General features: G+C 39.7%; 1 protein-coding gene across 2 annotated transcripts in view; it reads left to right on the top strand.

Moving 5' to 3' along the window:
- CDK6 (cyclin dependent kinase 6) overlaps nucleotides 1–17,842 on the top strand; it is a 250,317-nt gene that overhangs the window by 124,221 nt on the left and 108,254 nt on the right. The gene's annotated exons all lie outside the window — the stretch shown is intronic.

Raw genomic sequence — 17,842 nt, 5'->3', positions numbered from 1 at the left:
GACTGCACTCCACTTCCTGGAAATACACATTTTTTAGTGGGCTATGTCATACCGGACCTGGGAATCAACTTAATCTGTGGAATGTTAAAGGAATTACAAGTTAACTGATTCGAAACTGACATCTTACAACCATGAGAAATGCTTATCTATTAGTCATCTTCCAAACCCTGACTCAAATGTCCCCTTCTGGTACTCCCTACAGAAATCAATCCCACCTTCGTCCCTCAGTGTTTCCAGAGTAACGTCTTATTAATGTCCTTCATAATACTGCTTTCTGTTTTGTTTGTAATTATTTTGGGAGTCTGATATATCAGGCTATACGCTCCTTGAAGGAATTAGCCTTAGAGGTGGAAATTTAGGACAATTGTTATAAGCCTGGTCCATAGTTGTAGCTGTAGGTGGTGCATAACTTAGGGTGTATAAAAAATGATGAAGCTTGTCTTCATCTGATAGGGGAGGGTTAAGTGTCCTTTAGATGCCTGGCTTTACTGGGATGCCTCCAGCATGACACTCAGATATCTTTAGAGAGTATTGGATACTTGCTGCTCAGTATACAATCAGACATGCATGTGTATCCATACAGAGAAATGGTGTTTATACCTATTTATTCAAAGGTTTTAGAATTAAGATGTGAATGGCTACCATGGATACCTTAGACTCAGGCAAGAGGGGCCCCTGGCCTGGATCTCCTACTTTATTTTTACTTAATGTTTGTTTATTTTGAGAGAGAATGCAAGAGCATTCAAGCAGAAGAGGGGCAGACAGAGAGAGAGGGAGAGAGAAAATCTCAAGCAGGCTCCGTGCTGTCAGTGCGGAGCCCCGTGTGGGGCTCCAACTCATGAACCGTGAGATCATGATCTGAGCTGAAGTCAAGATCCGGACGCTTAACTGACTCAGCCATTCAGTCACCCCTCTCATACATTAGAGGAGACTGCACTGGCCCCTCTCCAGCTAGGCCTCCATTCATGGAGCGTGGATTCCAAGGTGCAAGGCATATTCCAGCTAGCGCCTGAGACCCCTGACCCTCTGTTGCCTCGCTCAGGGCATTGGAATTCCCTGACTGACAGAGAACTGCATGGACTTGCCTCAGGTCCTTCCTCCTGAGAGCAGATTGCACCACTTGTGTGTTCACCCAAGTCAGACAGCAACGGTTCTCAGTCATACGTGCAGAGTGTGGACATTTGGATTGGAGTGCCCGTAAATATGTGCCTGAGACCCCTTGTGGTCCAAGAAGGATCTGGGTCTGCAAACAGCCCATTACACTTGCCACCTGACATGGGTTCTTTTTAGCAGCAATTTCTCTGAAACTGTGAAAATCAACTTCTGTGACCTGTCTTGAAATATTGCCTGTGTGGGAAACCGAAGAGAGTAGGGGAAGGTTCTTTCCATTGCACATAAGTAATGCACGCAAGAATCATGACTCATGTGGTTCTATGATCTCGGTGACAGAAGTGTTTCGAGACTATGTGCTTATTCAGTAAAATGACTACAAGGCTAGCTAAAATTATATTTAGAGCCATTCTAAACTTGCCATTTTTTTTAAATTTTTTTTCTTAATGTTTTTATTTATTTTTCAGACAGAGAGAGACAGAGCATGAGCAGGGCAGGGACAGAGAGAGAGGGAGACACAGAATCAGAAGCAGGCTCCAGGCTCTGAGCCATCAGCACAGAGCCCGATGTGGGGCTCGAACTCACAGACTGTGAGATCATGACCTGAGCTGAAGTCGGACGCTCAACCGACTGAGCCACCCAGGCGCCCCTAAACTTGCCATTTCTAAGTACTTCCCATGTCAGATGCATTGTATGGTGCACCTCATTTTTGTCTGTCAAGATCAAAGAGAAATGGAGAGCAGCCACTCAGCCAATGATCATCCGTGATTGTGCAGGCAGGTCTGACAGGGAGTCTGAGAAGCAGAACCTAGGACACCACCACTAGCCCGAGGATGACTATGATAATCATGAAGCACGGTGAGCAGTGGCTCAGGGAGGGAGCAGTCTTCGTATCTCTGTGATGCAAAATCTTTACTATTTTTTTTTCTAAATGGGATCATACATCATGCAGGGTGACACCATTGCTATTAGATCCAGTGTTTGGAGAACTCTTTATCAACCATCTCATTTTGGAAGTAAGGAAGCTGACACTGCGCAGGCCGTTTATGGCCAGGTTAAGTCTGAATTCACCAGATAGATTGTAAATAGCTTGGGGAATTCTAACATCTATATTCTGGCTCTTACCTACCATCCCCTTTCCCTTCCTCTTCACACCATAGGCTCCAATACTTCAGGGGACATCAGACTATTTTCTGTGGAATTATTGGGTCTGCAAAGGGCATCCAGAGATTCCACAAGTGTCCCAATAGTCTGTTTTCTAAAATGTATTTTAAGTTTTGTTAACATTGTAGTTAAAAAACAACTAGGTCATGCCACATTTAGACACAGGGTAGAGGCATAAAGGGAGGCACGAACTTAATACCTCCTGGCTAACTTACTTTCTATGCAGACCTCAGAATAAAACTTCTGCCGCACTTGTGCAGACTGGAACATCTTGTAAATGTATCGTTGCTTAGGAAGCACCAAGCATTCTCTTGATTCGGTCCTGTGGGTGTCCGCCCCCTTAAAATCACACAGATGCATAGTCGCAACAGTGACATGCCGTGCTGCACTCGCTGTACATCAGACTATGTCAAGGGCCATCCAGAGCAATGCCAGTGTTGATGTGTTTATATCCAGATGTAATTGCCAGAACACCCAGACAGTTATAACGAGCCAGTCACTCCCTAGGACAGTCACGAGAAATCTGCCCATGGATAGAGACAAGACTGCGCCTTAAAATGAGGTCGTTCCTTTTACCGTCTCTAACTTTTCGCGTGCTGAGATAAAGTCCAGGAATGGCCTGCCATAAACCAGTTTCTGCTCTGCAGTGAACAGTCTTACAGTTCATTTGGACAGTATATTTGGAGGGCCTTTATCCAACCCTTAGACAAAAGGTACAATTAGCATTTTTCCCCCAAATGCCTGTGTGTAGTACACATAGTTTGGAGAAAAAAATCCACATTGTACTGTAATGGAAGAGTAAGCAAGTTTTCCGTCTTTTTAGTGACTTAATGACATTCTCACTAAGCTGAATTATATTCCCCTTCTCCAAAGATCTGTTTTTCCATATCATCTGTCCTATTAAGAGACACTTGTGTTCTGAAAACATCTTCCACTCCAGAAATCACCAGTGACAACAAGTAAATAATAAACATGGGAAGACCTTTCTTTGACAGCTCTACAAATTGGAAGAATTCACTTGGGTTTTGTTTTTTTTGTTTTGTTTTGTTTTTTATGTGGAACTTACTGATGATCATTCATCTATTTAATACCACAAGTATTACAAAAATTGGAATTGCTTACAACCCATTCTTGGCCTCCAGCAATACATGGTTCCCTACTCTCCCCCTAGTTTGGTAGCATTCGGTAAATACTGAAGGAATCTTGCAGATTCAGAAACCTTTGATAAGCCTAAGGGAGAAGAGTAATGAAATGGAGTTGTAACATTCAGTCAGCAAATAATTACTGATGACTTTCCACGTGCCAAGCATTGTCCATGAACCTCAGAGATGATGGGGACTAGAAATGGGCATGGTCTTTGCTCTCCTGGAGCCCATCATCAAAATGAGGAGACAGATCTTCATCACATAGTCACACAAAGGGATGTATAGTTAGAAACCAAAGTGCACTAAAGGAAAGGAACACGCTTCTATCAGGCCCTGTGTCTCAGGAGCCCTCACAGGCTAGGGTCAGGGAAGCTCTCCCTGCTCACCCCTGCCAGAATGTGAGATGCTTGGAGGGTCTCCTGTCGGAACCTGCCTGGATGCAGGCCCCGTGGATGTGCACATCATGCAATCTGCACTCGTTTTCTCTGTTGATGCTTGGAGTAGTTCACTTTCCAGCAGCAAGTGGGTACCGCCAGGCTGACACAGTGAAGCAGGACCAGAGATAGGAGAACAGTATCATCTTTTACAGGAGAAAGTAAATTGTTTATGCTTGTTTCCTCTTCATGCGTGTTGTATTTACTATGGAGACCTGGCAAGGTTTGTGCCTCAGCTTGGGCAGCCGAGTTACTCCCACAGAAGCCTGCAAATGCTGCCAGTGCATACTGAGTAAATCAGACGAAGAGCATGAATCGAGTATAATGGAAAAAACCCAAAGCCCTGTCGCCTCAGCACCTCAGTGAAAGTGCAGGACAAACCTCTGAAGCCGGAAAGGCTCCTGTAATTCCCTCCCCACTCGACATCCCCTTGCCATGACACAACCAGGTCTGTTTTGTGAAAATTTCCAGTTGCCAGTACATATTTCATAGTTAACAATGGAGTGTTTGTGCCGGTTTCGTTTTCACTTTCACCAGTGAGGGAAGTGGAACACAATGGGGCAGTGCACAGAGCTGGGAACAGGACACGTTTTCTTTAGGATTCCCAGGGCTGGGTACGTGGAAAATGCTAGAGCCAAAACAAACATGAAAACCCATCCAGATCTTTCATTTGCACATTCTCAGTGGTAATAAAACATTTTGAGTTACCATCTTAGAGGTTAACTCTGCCTCCGTAGTGAAGGCAAGCATTGATGACCACTGTGAGAATTTCTCCCATGTAAAAAGATAATGTATTCCATACTGTAAAGAAAGCTGCTGTGGGTGTGTGCATGTGGGTATTTAACTGCACCACGTATACTTGTGAAGTTAACTGAATGACTGCTTTCCTCACTTATAAAAGATAGTCCTTCATCTGACTCACCTAATTCTATCTAGCTTCTTCATAAGTGGTCACTGTTGCCAGTTAGTTCTGGACGAAAACGGTTTAACTGTAATGCTATTGCCTGGCGGGTGTTTTACTCGAAGAAAGGACAGGGTGTTCTTTGATTCCATACATCTGTTTGGCCACCGTGTCCTATTGAGGTACCATAAAGACAGGATCTGCTTGTCACCTAGGTTTTTATATTACCTTCTATAGACACCCTGTGTGATGCCATTCAGATCTCAGAACTTGAGGCCAAGTCTGAGTGTAAACACCAAGTATTGTCTAAGCCTGGCAAGATGGAGTGCTTTTAGAAAGGTTTTTTGCAGACAAAGGGTTTGTCAGAGATCCAGAAGATAGAAAAAGTTCTGTTTAACGTTTTTATGGGCATGTGCCTTCTTTGGTTGGTTAGGGGCTTGTCCAGGAAATTGTATTTAATGAGATAATTTCATCTCCCCTATATTTGCCTAACTCAGGTGTGTTAATGTTCATCCAAAGGAGAAGACAAAATCCTTAGAATTAAATATAAAACAGTGTTTCTATAACTTGCATTTTTACATCCTATTTCACATATTCTTTGGATATGTGAGCTTTCTTGTGTTTTACAAGTGTTGCTACTTACTTCCAGATAAGGAAGGGAAAAGTGGTAGTATCTTCATTTTGCTTGGACTTTGGCAGGTCTCATGGTATAAGTTCCTACTCCGAGATATGTTATTGAACTTCTGTTAATGTATCCATTTTTGTTCCCTGAATCCAAACCTTACACTATTTGAGTGTTCCCCACAGTACCTTCCTGGCCCATGGTGGGTACTCGATAAATACACAATGAAGGAATGAAATGAATCCTTATGATTCTTCAGTGCCTAAAGAATGAATTCCAACTCAGTAGCATGGCATGCAAAGATTTTTTTGTAGTGTAGCCCCAACCTACCCTTCTGTCCTGCTGCTGAGAGACCACCCCAGTACACATAAACGCATATTCCCTGTCATCCAAAAACACCAAATTTCTCACTTACTGTTTGAACATTCTTTCCCAGTTCTCTGCTTTCACCAATGAATCAATGAATGAATTTCCAACTCGGCATTTTCCATGTTGCTGCTGGGGTCACTGCATCATCAGTTACAAGGTTTTGTGTTTGTGTTTATGAAGCATCTAAATGTTTGTTTTGTTTTGTTTTGTTGGTTTAGACACAACTTTCAGCTAATCTTCCCAGTTGCCTGCGTCACTCCCTGATAGCAATTTGGGCTCTGAGGAAGTAAAACAATTCCACTTGAACTTATACTTTGAATGTCTGTCTGGGCAGTCATTGCTAACCTTCAGATAATCATTGTCCTTCATCCCTACTTCTTCAATATCATAAACTTTCATGCACCTCCCCACCTTGTGCACTTACATTTTCTGCATGCTATGTTTTAATTAAAAATTACGATCTTTTGGGATCTTCGGAGGAACCATGATGTTATGGGGAAAGGTTGATATGTCTGCATTGTAGTTTTCTTTTAGTTATTTTATTTAGTCTACTTGGGTTCTTGAGATTAGGTCCATGTTTATGTTAATCTGTATATAGGTCTTTCCAAAAGTGAAGCTCAGACTTTTATATGATTGCTTTATAATGATGGATTTTCTTTCATATTTTATTGACCTTATTGCTGATATGCCAAATTGGTTTCTAGATGATGCTCTTCGGGTTGCTGAGCTGTTCCCTCTTACTGCTCCCGCTTTCTGTTTTCCTTTCCTCTAAGGGATTGAAGCACAGAGTTTGAATGACATCGTTGCTCCTGACATCTGTACGGATACTGATGATTTTTAAATCCCTCATAAATTTGAATGTTAAGCTTTACAGTTGGCTGTGGAGGAATAATCTACCTTCAAGTCTCAGCGAAGCATCCAAAAGAAAGCAAGGGAAAGCGTAGGAGAATTTACTTTAGCGCTGCTCATATATTTATTTTGAAGGTTGGCAGAATCTAAAAGTGGGGCTGTAAATTTAACAACTCGGCCATAAAAGCCCCAAAATCAGGGAGAAGAATCTCTGCTCCTTCTAGGTTTGGATACAAGGTTTCTATTCTTCTTCCGTCTTAAATTTTGTTTTTTAATTTCTAAAGCTACCCTTCCCTTCCCTCTTTCTCATTTTCATATTGGTTAATTACTTTTTTAAAGGTTACAATGCTTTGAAATGTAGGGAAGGTCTAAATACTTGCTGGGAGACTTCAGTTGATCGATTTCACAGTGACGTTGAATACTATCTGTACCTTATGTAACGCTGGGTGATTTCAGTGAGGTGGGGACTGCACATGGTATCAGTTCTTGTGGGAAAATATGCTTCAGTGGCTTACTGGCACCGCTCTTGGAATGTGGCATTTAAAAGTACCTTTTTACAGTGGGAAAGAATTCTGTCAAGAATAAACAGTCTGACCTTGTTAAATGGGCCAAAGTCTGTCTGTAACCTAGTTCCAGAAAACTAGCTTTTACTAGTTTAGAAAAAGCAGATACAAAAATTACAATTAAAACTCTCTAAAGGATGGGAAAAGTTACTATGAAGAATATGAAATTCCAAAAATGATACTCTTCACATGTATGCATGAAAATTTCTTTAGATGACTATAAAATCCCACTCCTCCGGAGTGGATGAAAGATCAGGGCTACAGTCCGAAAAAGCAGATGTTCTTTTTCCTGGAAAGACAAGACTGGCTTATAGAAAGGAGCCGTGGGAGTGGCTACGTAGCATGGACCAACTGTGGGAAGCCAGCAGGCTTGGGGAGGTGAAGGAGTAAAAATTGTCATCGACTCCCCCATTGCCCACAGGTTAAAAAGTCTGAATATTCTGAGCTCTGGAATGCAACAGTCCGTTCCTAACTTTTCTCTCCATCCCTGCTGTCTCACCCACACCAAACCCATCCACACACCCCCGTGATCTTGCCACTCCAGACCTCTTTCCTCCTGCATGAGACCACATGCCATTTGATTTTGTGCCTCCGTGCCTTAGACATTCTCTCTGCTTAGATTGCCTTTCCCTTCTCAGCCTAACAAACTCCTGCTCATTCTTTAAGACTCTATGCAAATGCCATCTCCTTTTTTGAAGTCAGCTTCACTCTGTAACATAAAGCTAGGCATTCCTTCTCTGTGCACATTTGATTTGCCTCTAATATAAGTCCATTTCAGCACTTGGGTAACAACACACAGGTACATGGTACTGCTCTGTGAATGGAGAGAGAAAGAGAGAGAGTGAGAGAGAGAGAGAGAGAGAGAGAGAGGGAGAGAGAGAGTGTCTTAGGAAATAAGAGGTTTCTGAGTAGAGGAGTGGAGGGAGGCTGCATTGGGGGTACTGAGTGAGTTTGGGAAGAGAGGCTTCCCCTAAACAGCTTCCCTGAAAGGTATTACATTTCTGCATCTGTATCAGTATCCGTTTTGAAATTACAGCACCAGAAATCAAAGTTGTTTCATTGACCACTTTCACTGCTAAAAACCTTGTGTTCATATTTCCCTGGTATTTTGGAAAACCAAGACTTGATTTCTTTTCCTCAGATGCATGACTAGTAATTAGTTGGTTAGGTGTTAGCAGAGTATGCTAGATCTCAATAATGCTTTTTCCAGTACTAGCCATTTTTCATGTTAAACAGCTAATTTATCAGTAATAATTTAAATTGGGGAAAATGTTTTAATGGAGTTACAGTAATAACCAAATCTTGTGTTCTAAAACATAGCTTTAAGAAAAGTGTGTTAACTTAAAAAAAAAAACCCTAATGTGTAAAATAGATAAATAGTCAAGTACTTTACATTTGCATTTTTACAACCATATCAGGATTATACATATTTTGTGAAGCTTCTTATTCTGTCTGGCCACCCAGTGTCTTACTGGGTGTATGTACAAAGGTAGTTAACAACAGCCAAAAGGATCCATTGTGAGTGTAAGTGTTGAGTCCAGGAAGAAAGAAACTCACATGTTCTTCTTTTACCCAAACACAAATTGGCCACTCTCATGCCTTTTACTAGCAAGTTGAGGTTAAAAATGTAGCATAGCATTTACGATTTTGACAAGATTGAGTAATCGATCCATTTGAAGCTAGTAAAACTTCAAGTGTGTACTTTCTTTAGTAATTTTATAGCAAGCCAAAATATAGTATTTGTCTAGAATATCTGTCATTCTACTTTTATATCTAAAAGGACTCCTTGATTTTAGGACATACGTCTGAAATGCCACATGCAAGTGCATGTTGCTGGTACCATGCCTAGAATGTCATCCAGTTTGTATTTTCCCTTAAGGTTCTTTCTCATGGGTAGTTTATGTGCTCCTGTTTTTAAGGCATCAAATTTTCCCAGTTTTTTTTCCATCAAAAAAAATTTTTTTTCATTTATTTATTGTCAACTTAGCTAACACACAGGGTAGTCTTGGCTTTCAGGAGTAGATTCCCGTGATTTGTCACTTACATACAATACCCAGTGCTCCTCCCAACAAGTGCCCTCCTCAATGCCCATTACCCATTTTCCCCATTCCCCTGCCCCCATCAACCCTCCGTTTGTTCTCTGTATTTAAGAGTTTCTTATGGTTTGCCTCCCTCTCTATTTGTATCTTTTTTTCCTTCCCTTCCCCTATGATCATCTGTTCAGTTTCTCAAATTCCACATATGAGTGAAATCATATATCTTTCTCTGACTGACTTATTTCACTTAGCATAATGCCCTCCAGTTCCATCCACGTTGTTGTGAAAGGAAAGACTTGATTCTTTTCCATTGCCAAGTAATATTCCATTGTTTATATATACACATCTTCTTTATCCATTCATCAGTTGGTAGACATTTGGGCTCTTTCCATAGTTTGGCTATTTTTGATAGTGCTGCAGTAAATACTGGGGTGCATGTGCCCCTTTGACTCAGCACTCCTGTATCTCTTATTTTCCCAGTTTGTGAGTGTAGTATCATTATTAGTCATGCAATATTTAATAAAAGTATTATAGTCATCAGTTGCTTTAAACTTCCGATATTTATAGCATCCATTTGCTCTCTAGTTTTATTTTTAGAAATTTGATATCAGGAGACATTTTTTTAGAGGGAGAATTATCTTCTGCCTTATCCACAGAAGATATGTTCTAAGACCCCCAGTGGATGTCTGAAAATGCAGATAGTGCCAAACCCCATATTTACTATGTTTTTTCCTATATATACATACCTATGATAAAGTTAAAGGTCTGAATTAAGCATGCTAAGAAATTAACAACAATAACTAATAATAAAATAGAACAATTACAATAATATACTGTGACAGAAGTTACATGAACATGGTTTCTCTCTCAATAGTTTATTGTACTCTATTCACCCTTTTTCTTTTTGTTTGTGACGATGTGAAGTGATAAAATGCCTTTGTGGTGAGATGAAGTGAAGTGAATGGCTATGACGTAGCATTAGGCTTCTGTTGACCTTCTGACAATACTTCAGAAAGATCGTCTGCTTCCAGACCATGGTTGACCACAGGTAACTGAAACCACAGAAGGCAAAACCACAGATAAGGAGGGCCCACTGTATTTGTAGAGATAGTTCACCAAATCCAGAGGCATTTTCTGCCATTTCCTCTGCATTGTCTTTGTGGCATTTGTATGCATGAGTCAGAACCCTCCTCTAAACCCTTATCCTTCCTTAATCCATTTTTTAAGTCTACATTCTTTTTTAATTGCTACAGTTATTTTAAAGTTCAAAAATTCCAGATAGATAAAAAAAAGAAAAAAGAAGGAAACTCCTCAATAATGTTTCTTCCCCAAAAAGCTACTGTTAACAGTTTGGTAAATGAAGTTTCACACCTTTTTCTATCTGTATGCAATCATAGGTGTGTGGAGACAATACATACACAATTATTTTTGTTTGTCTCTGCGGGGTCTTTTGTTGATTTAATGTATCTTGTGCATTTTTCCATATCTAACACTGTAGGCTGTTTATTTTTCTCTTACCTTCACTATGTAAATGTGCCTAACAGTTTTCACCCAGTCTCCTAGGATGAACCTCGCAGTGATTTCTTGTTGTGTGGCTGCAGTGTGCGTCCTTGGGCATATATCTTTTTGACCAAATACTAACCTTTTTGTAGGGTAAGTTACAAGAAATGGCATTACCAAGACAAAAGATGAAGAGTATGCACATTTTCCCCTTTTTTAAATGTTTATAAGAGACTGCCAACTGTCTTTTAAAGTGGCTGTCCCATCACATCTCCTCCTATCCCCCAGCAGTGAACAGGACTTCCTGTTGTTCCACATCCTCACCAGCATTTGGTAGTGTCAGTGTTTTGAATCTTGGCCCTTCTGGTAGGTGTGTGGTGGTGTTTCATTGGTTTAATGGGTATGCCCATTTCAGAGTCTGATAGTGCCAAATTGTTCCTCAAAAGGATTTCAGTTCTCCTTCTCTCTTCTTAATGGAATATGATTGAACTCTGCTTTGTCTTTTTGGAATGTCTTTGGTGATCCCCTTTTCCTGCTCTTCCTGCCCCTCCTGCCCACTAAGAAAACATCCTAAACGTTCACACCTCAGTCCATCCTCAGATCTCACTTGGGTTATGGCTTTAACTCCTATCTCTATGCAGAAATGTCCCCTCCTACCTGTCAGACCTCAGCCCCACTTTCCCATTCTGTAAGGGGTGGAAACATTTTCCCTTCTCCCTTTCTAGGTTCTTTGGCTGGTCTAATAATTACATTCATATATAAGACAGATTAACAGGAAAAAGAACAAACCAACTTCATGTATACAGAAGCCCGATACAAATACGAGACCCAAAAGGCAACCAGGGAATTGAAGCATATGTAATTATCCTGAGCTAAGGAAAAGGGGTAGGGGTCCAGGGATACAAAAGAGAGGAAGACCATTGACAGGAGGCAGAGGAGATGTTTAGAAAGGAAAAAGTACTCTTATGCAGATGAGTTTCTTAGGTAAAAAGGTATCTTTGGTGATAGCTCTCTTCCTGATTCAGGCTCCCTCTCCAGTGTAAATTTAGGCATTTGAGGAGAGGGCAAAGAGCTTTTCCTGAATCTACTGGGTTTTGATTGCCTTTAGCTCAAAACGATCCTGATGCCAAAGTGACATGTTTTGGGGTGACAAATTTTGCAGCCCTTCAGTCCCACCTTTGAAATGTCAAGTAAGAAGTGTCATGGTCCAGAAGTTAAGTTGATAGATTGCTCCATATCTCACTAAACCAGTCTGTCTTGAGAAGAGGTCATTTCAGTTAAACAGTTATCTCATTTCAGAAGGTGGTGGTGCAGCTGGGCTCCCAAAGTTAGGCCTACATCGTGCAAGCAATCAGGTAATTAATGAGAGGCATTTCTATAGAAACAAAAAGAAAACAAAAGTTAATGGCTAGAGCAAATTATTAACCCAACCCTGAGAACTTCCAGTTGAGAAGATTTCTAGATGTCAGACTTGAAGCATTTTAAGATGGAGTGAGGGCAGGGAGTGGCAGTCTGATAAATATTCCTGGTTTGCAGTTGGAATGTCTCTGATCCTATCATTAGGTCTCCTGGGAAACTTTGAGTAGCCCATACAGCAACAGGCACAAAGAAGATTGTCTAACATGAGCTATTGTGACAGTTTCTCTGAAGTTTAAATTAAGTTGTCTAGCTTCAGTTTGTAGGACTTCAGGAAAAAGGACAGTTTTAGTTCTTAGTGATTCCAACTCAAAAGATGAGAGAAAATTGAAAACATTAGTTTGGAGAGGCATAGCCAGATATTGGAGAGAACTAGAAGGATTCAGGATCCAGTCCAGTTTACAGGTAGAAAACAAACTTCAAAAACAATGCACTAAAATCTAATGTCTATAAAGGTACAAACATAATTTTTCTCTCTGAAATTGCTGCCATTTCTACCAAAGATAATCATGGTAAAACTAATTTGTTTGCAAACTAAGTCTCATTTCAGTACCTTCGGCCTGATTAGTTACATAAGTGCATCAAGAATAGCAATTGATCATATAGGGTCTTTAAATCTGCTGTTTTGGAACTTTTCATGAGGAATCTCAGATTGAACTTCCAAAAACATCTTGAGGCTAGGAAGCCAAGCAAAGGTCTTGCCCTCAGACAAAGTATTGCCATCAATACCTATTGATCTGGGTGAATTCCTCTCTTCTCACATTCCTAAGTATTCTCAGGTTCCTGTACCTGCCAGGAAGTGACCTTCCTTACTCATATGGTTAGGCTATCGAAAACAATGAAGCCTAGGTATTAAGTTATTTTTTTCCCAGGGGGCTCCACAAAGTCAGCCTTCGTTCCTTAAAGCTGTCTGGTCAGATCTGAGTCTATGTCCATTCTCAAATCTGACATTCTAGTCAAAACCTTGATGATACTACCAGTGCTTCCAGTTGTGTTCTGTTACAAAGAGAACAGATTCTGATTGCACTTATGCAAATAACTACATAATAAATATTGCCATGAAAAATGAGAATACTGAGTTTCCAAATTCTGGAGGGATCAGATAGGGAGAAAAATTCTTTCATCTTTGTTCGTAAAGGTACACTTTACCAAATTGCTGTGAGTCATAGTTAGCTTAAGAGAAAAGGTTCCCTCGAATCTGGAAAAACAAAACCTTAAAGAACCAGTAGTGTTTCAAACAAAATGTCATAAAAGTTATAATCTCCCTCTTCAGTTCATTCAGTCCCAGAATTAATTTTTGTTCTACCTGAGTGTAATTTTTTATTAATTCTGGAAATTCTTACCCTGTTCACTTTTATGATCTTAAAGTTATCTGAAACCTGTGCTCGACAGAATCCTTTCCATGAATCTCCTTGAATGTGAAACACTTTTGCAAAAGTATCAGAATAAAACAATAACTTTCTATAAATTACAAAAAACTCAAATGGTTAGAGATCTAATGAAAGTTCATTATAATGCAGTTGACAAGGAAATTTGCTTAGTAACTAGAATTATATAACTGAAAACAATATCCCAAAAACTATCAAAGTTTTAGGAATTTTACACAATTTCTGGAATACTTACATACCTATACAAACAATATACTGTATTGCTTTTGATTTGACAATCCTTCCCATGTAATTTAACATATCAACTAAACCTAATTAGTTTAATAGCTCTCTATATTTTTATAAAGAGAGAGAACATATCTTTTGAGATGTTCCAGGGTTGCTCTGAAAAATTCCAAAGTTAGTTTAAAGTCAAAAAGACTTCATTTAGAATTAGATTTGGGGAAATTTGTCAAAAATATCAGAAGTTTTGGACATTTGACTAAGGATCACATATCATTATGAAACAATACTTAGTTATTTAACCAAAATGATAATAAAAGATTACAAAAGCAAGCACAAAAGTTTACATAGGTGTTAGCAAAACTTAGCTCTTTTGACATTGAGAAGATTCAGTTTCCTAAGTAATCAAAGATCTAATTCAGACAAATGAAGCAAAGGAAATTATTTTGATAAAACATAGAATCTTTGCTTTCTAGGCAGAATACTTAAAAGTTAAAGAAAAATCCTTCACAGTCTCTTACGAAGAGTAGACCAATAACTCCAAGAAAGCTTTGTCCAGATGAAAGAAAATTAGGTTTTAGTTTTACATAAGTATACTGTTGATATTAAAGCTCATTTTAAAAACTCTTATAACAGTTCAACTTCCGCCAGCTTGAATGCACCAGGTAAAAGCCTCTTTTTCTTTCTCTCTCTTGCCAACTTTCTATACCGTTCTGTCCCTTATTCTCTTCTTTCCCATTCTGAAATAACCAGTTTTATTTTAGGACAGATTTACTTTCCTTCCCTCTACAAACTAATCTCCATACCTCATACCATTTTGTTAGTCAAAAACACATACTACTTTCTTTGCATACAGAGGTTTCCCTTACTGTTTTTTTTTAATTTATGAATAAAATTTATGAATACATTTCATGATTCCTAGAAGCACGTGCTCCTTTTTAATAGTGCAGTCTTTTCAGTATGAAACAAGACATGTTTACTAACCCAAATTTATCTGTAGTTTCTCTATAATTAGGAAACCAAAAACCTGTGTTCAGAAATTAGTGTTCAGTATTTTGTCTATTTGGAGATGATCTAGACAGTTCATGAACTTCACACCACTTAATTTAACTTAGCAAAACTTTAAAGTTTCAAGTTAACAAAGAGATTTGGAAAGCTGTTTTTAAGCATACATACCAGAAAACGTAATTATTGTTAGAAAGTTCACCTAAAAACTCTTACCCCACATATATCTGTCTAAATCACTTACTCCCAACAATTCTGTTTAAACTACTCACAGAAACTTCATGAGACATTAGACAAAGTCTGCCGTCATTCCAGACTACTTCTCTTGCTGACAAATTTTTGTGAGTGATCTAACATAAACTTATTTGACTAGTAAACTCAGGCAGAATAAAAGTTGTATACCTATATTGTATTCGGTGTTGATAATACTAAAGACATGTCTATTTTAATTAAATCAATGAACTTAAATTAGCTTTGCTACCTAATATTTTCAGATCATATGAACCTGAAAAACATTTGGGTTGGTTTCAGTTATATTCCTGAGACCTTTACAGAATATTTCATTTATAAGTGCTTAGTTTTAAGCCAGTTAAATAAAGCTCTTTGCAATATTAATTCTGGCAATACCCTTCAGAGACAGAAAAATAGCACACAATATAACAGACACACGTATGTATAGACCAACATAAACATATAGGCAGATGCAGAGACTTACAGCTTTTGTTTTAGAATTTTAGCCATGAGTCAGGTACAACAATACAAAACTCACTAGTGTATAAAAGAACAGTTGGATTCAAATTTTGTTTTGGCAGTTGGAATTAATTACGTTTACCTTAGATGGCTAAAGCTTTTCACAAATATTTGTAGAGAGGATGTACAGGATTTTTTCATTTGCCTAATTTTCAAAGACCTCCTCCTGCCTTTTTGTTTCTTTTAATGAGAAGCATGTCCATAAAATTTGCCTTTTAAAGAATGGCTATTAGGTCCCAGAGGAGATGAGGTAGAAAATCTACATCACAGAGGCACAGAGGCACAGAGGGACACCTGGATGGCTCCTTTGGTTAAATGGTTAAGTATCCAATGTTTTGCTCAGGTCCTGATCTCACGATTCATGAGTTCAAGCCCTGAATCAGGCTCTGTGCTGACAGTGCGGAGCCTGCTTGAGATTCTGTCTCTCCTTCTCTCTCTGCCCATTCCCCACTCATGCTGTCTCTGTCTCTCTCTCAAAATAAATAAATAAACTTTGAAAAAAAAAAAAAGGCACAGAAAAAATGTCCAAATTTTATCCAAGGTGGAATCTAGGGGCAGATTTGTTTTTTATCAGAAGTTTTAAAATTTTTCCTTTCCTTAAGTTCAAGACAATTCTGTTTTATTGTTTTTTGTGGGTTTTTTTTTTTTTAAAGAGAAAGAGCATGCACACTAGCAGGGGAGAGGGGGGAGAGAGAGAGAGAAGGAAAGAAAGAAAGAAAGAAAGAAAGAAAGAGAATCCTACACAGGGTCCATGCTTAGTGCAGAGCCCAATAGCAGGGCTCGATCCCACAACCCTGGGATCATGACTTGAGCCAAAATCAAGACTTGGACACTCAACGGAGCCACCCAGGCACCCCAAGACCATTCTGTTTTTAATGTCTTGTTCTTGTACAATATCCACAAGCATTTTGAGTGAACAGAAGAAGTTTGGGAATTCCTAAGGATAAGTGAGCTTTGAATTGTTTCTAGAGTCACATTCCTGGTTTTGTAAAATTTTGCAAGACAAGAGATTTCTAATTCCTCAAAAAACTGGGTTGTATCCTAAATGTCAAGGGACTGACCAGCCCATCCAATTAAACTTGCTTCTTGGGGTGCGTGGGTGGCTCAGTTGGTTAAGTGTCCGACTTCTACTCAGGTCATGATCTCATGGTTCCTGAGTTGGAGCTCCACGTCGGGCTCTATGCTGACAGCTCAGAGCCTGGAGCCTGCTTCAGATTCTGTGTCTCCCTCTCTCTCTACACCTCCCCCGCTCATGCTTGCTCTCTCTGTCTCTGTCTTTCACAAATAAACATTAAAAAAAAAAAACTTTATATGAGGAAGATTTCCAACTAAGAAATGAAAAGATTTCTAGAACTTCAGGGTTTAATGCAGTATGCCTTTAAAAACTTAGGGTGCCTGGGTGGCTCAGTCAATTAAGCTTCCGACTCTTGGTTTCGGCTCAGGTCATGATCTCAGGGTTGGTAAATTTGAGACCCACGTTGGGCTCTGCATTGACAGTGCAGAGCCTGCTTGGAATTCTCTCTCTTCCTCTCTTTGCCCCTCTCCCACTCACATGCACATGCACTCTCTCTCAAAATAAATAAATAAACTTAAAAAAATAAAAAGTCTATCTAACGTATTTAACAAAGGCCTCCTTTCTAAGTTCACAGTTCAACGTTGGATCAATTCACTTTAGGGGGAAGGGTCTTCACTGTTGGTTCTGTCAGCCCCTGAACATTGGCCTTGGCTGATCCGTTTCCCTGATCATTGTAGGAGGGCCTGGGAGAAATTCTGGTAATCTATTTCCTCTGTGAAGGGTGTCGGGGAGTGAGGGGGGGGGTCCCTAGGAGGCCATCTGGCATGTCTGATACCTACTGTGTAATCGTGGGTGACAAGAACACCCCTTAGCAGTCAATTGAGGCTCCTGTGAGTAGGGTTGTGAATGGCCAGGAATCTTTCCAATTCCTCTGTGAATTTGGTAGGCTCTTCTGAAAGGAGAGGTGAAAGGACTTCATAATTTAGAAGATCTACTCCTTTCCAGCAGACATGAATTTTTTGAAGTGAAGGTACAGGGTATATCTACAAAGGATGTTGCATAGGAAGACCCAAAGCTGACAGTCAGATTACCGAGCTCTGGAAAGGAGGAGGAATCTTGAGCCCTACCACCCATCCCTGGTGCTTATGCTGAATTTATTTCCTGCCTTTTTTATTTGCATGAATAACCTGTATACCCCAGGTCTAAAGAGAAGGCTGGAGTGTTTTCTGTAAATCTTATAAAGAAAAGAAGTCAAATAGGTAGCTGGATGTTTGAGGGATTTTCTGTGGAAGTTGGAGGAGTTTGGGGATCCAAGGGAATTGGCTGAAGCAGTGGGGCTGGATTTTGAGAGGG

Source organism: Leopardus geoffroyi, chromosome A2 (genome assembly GCF_018350155.1).
Source record: "Leopardus geoffroyi isolate Oge1 chromosome A2, O.geoffroyi_Oge1_pat1.0, whole genome shotgun sequence".
NCBI classification, from domain to species: Eukaryota; Metazoa; Chordata; class Mammalia; order Carnivora; family Felidae; genus Leopardus; species Leopardus geoffroyi.
Note: the sequence above shows the minus strand (reverse complement) of the source record. Positions and strands in the feature narration are given on the sequence as shown.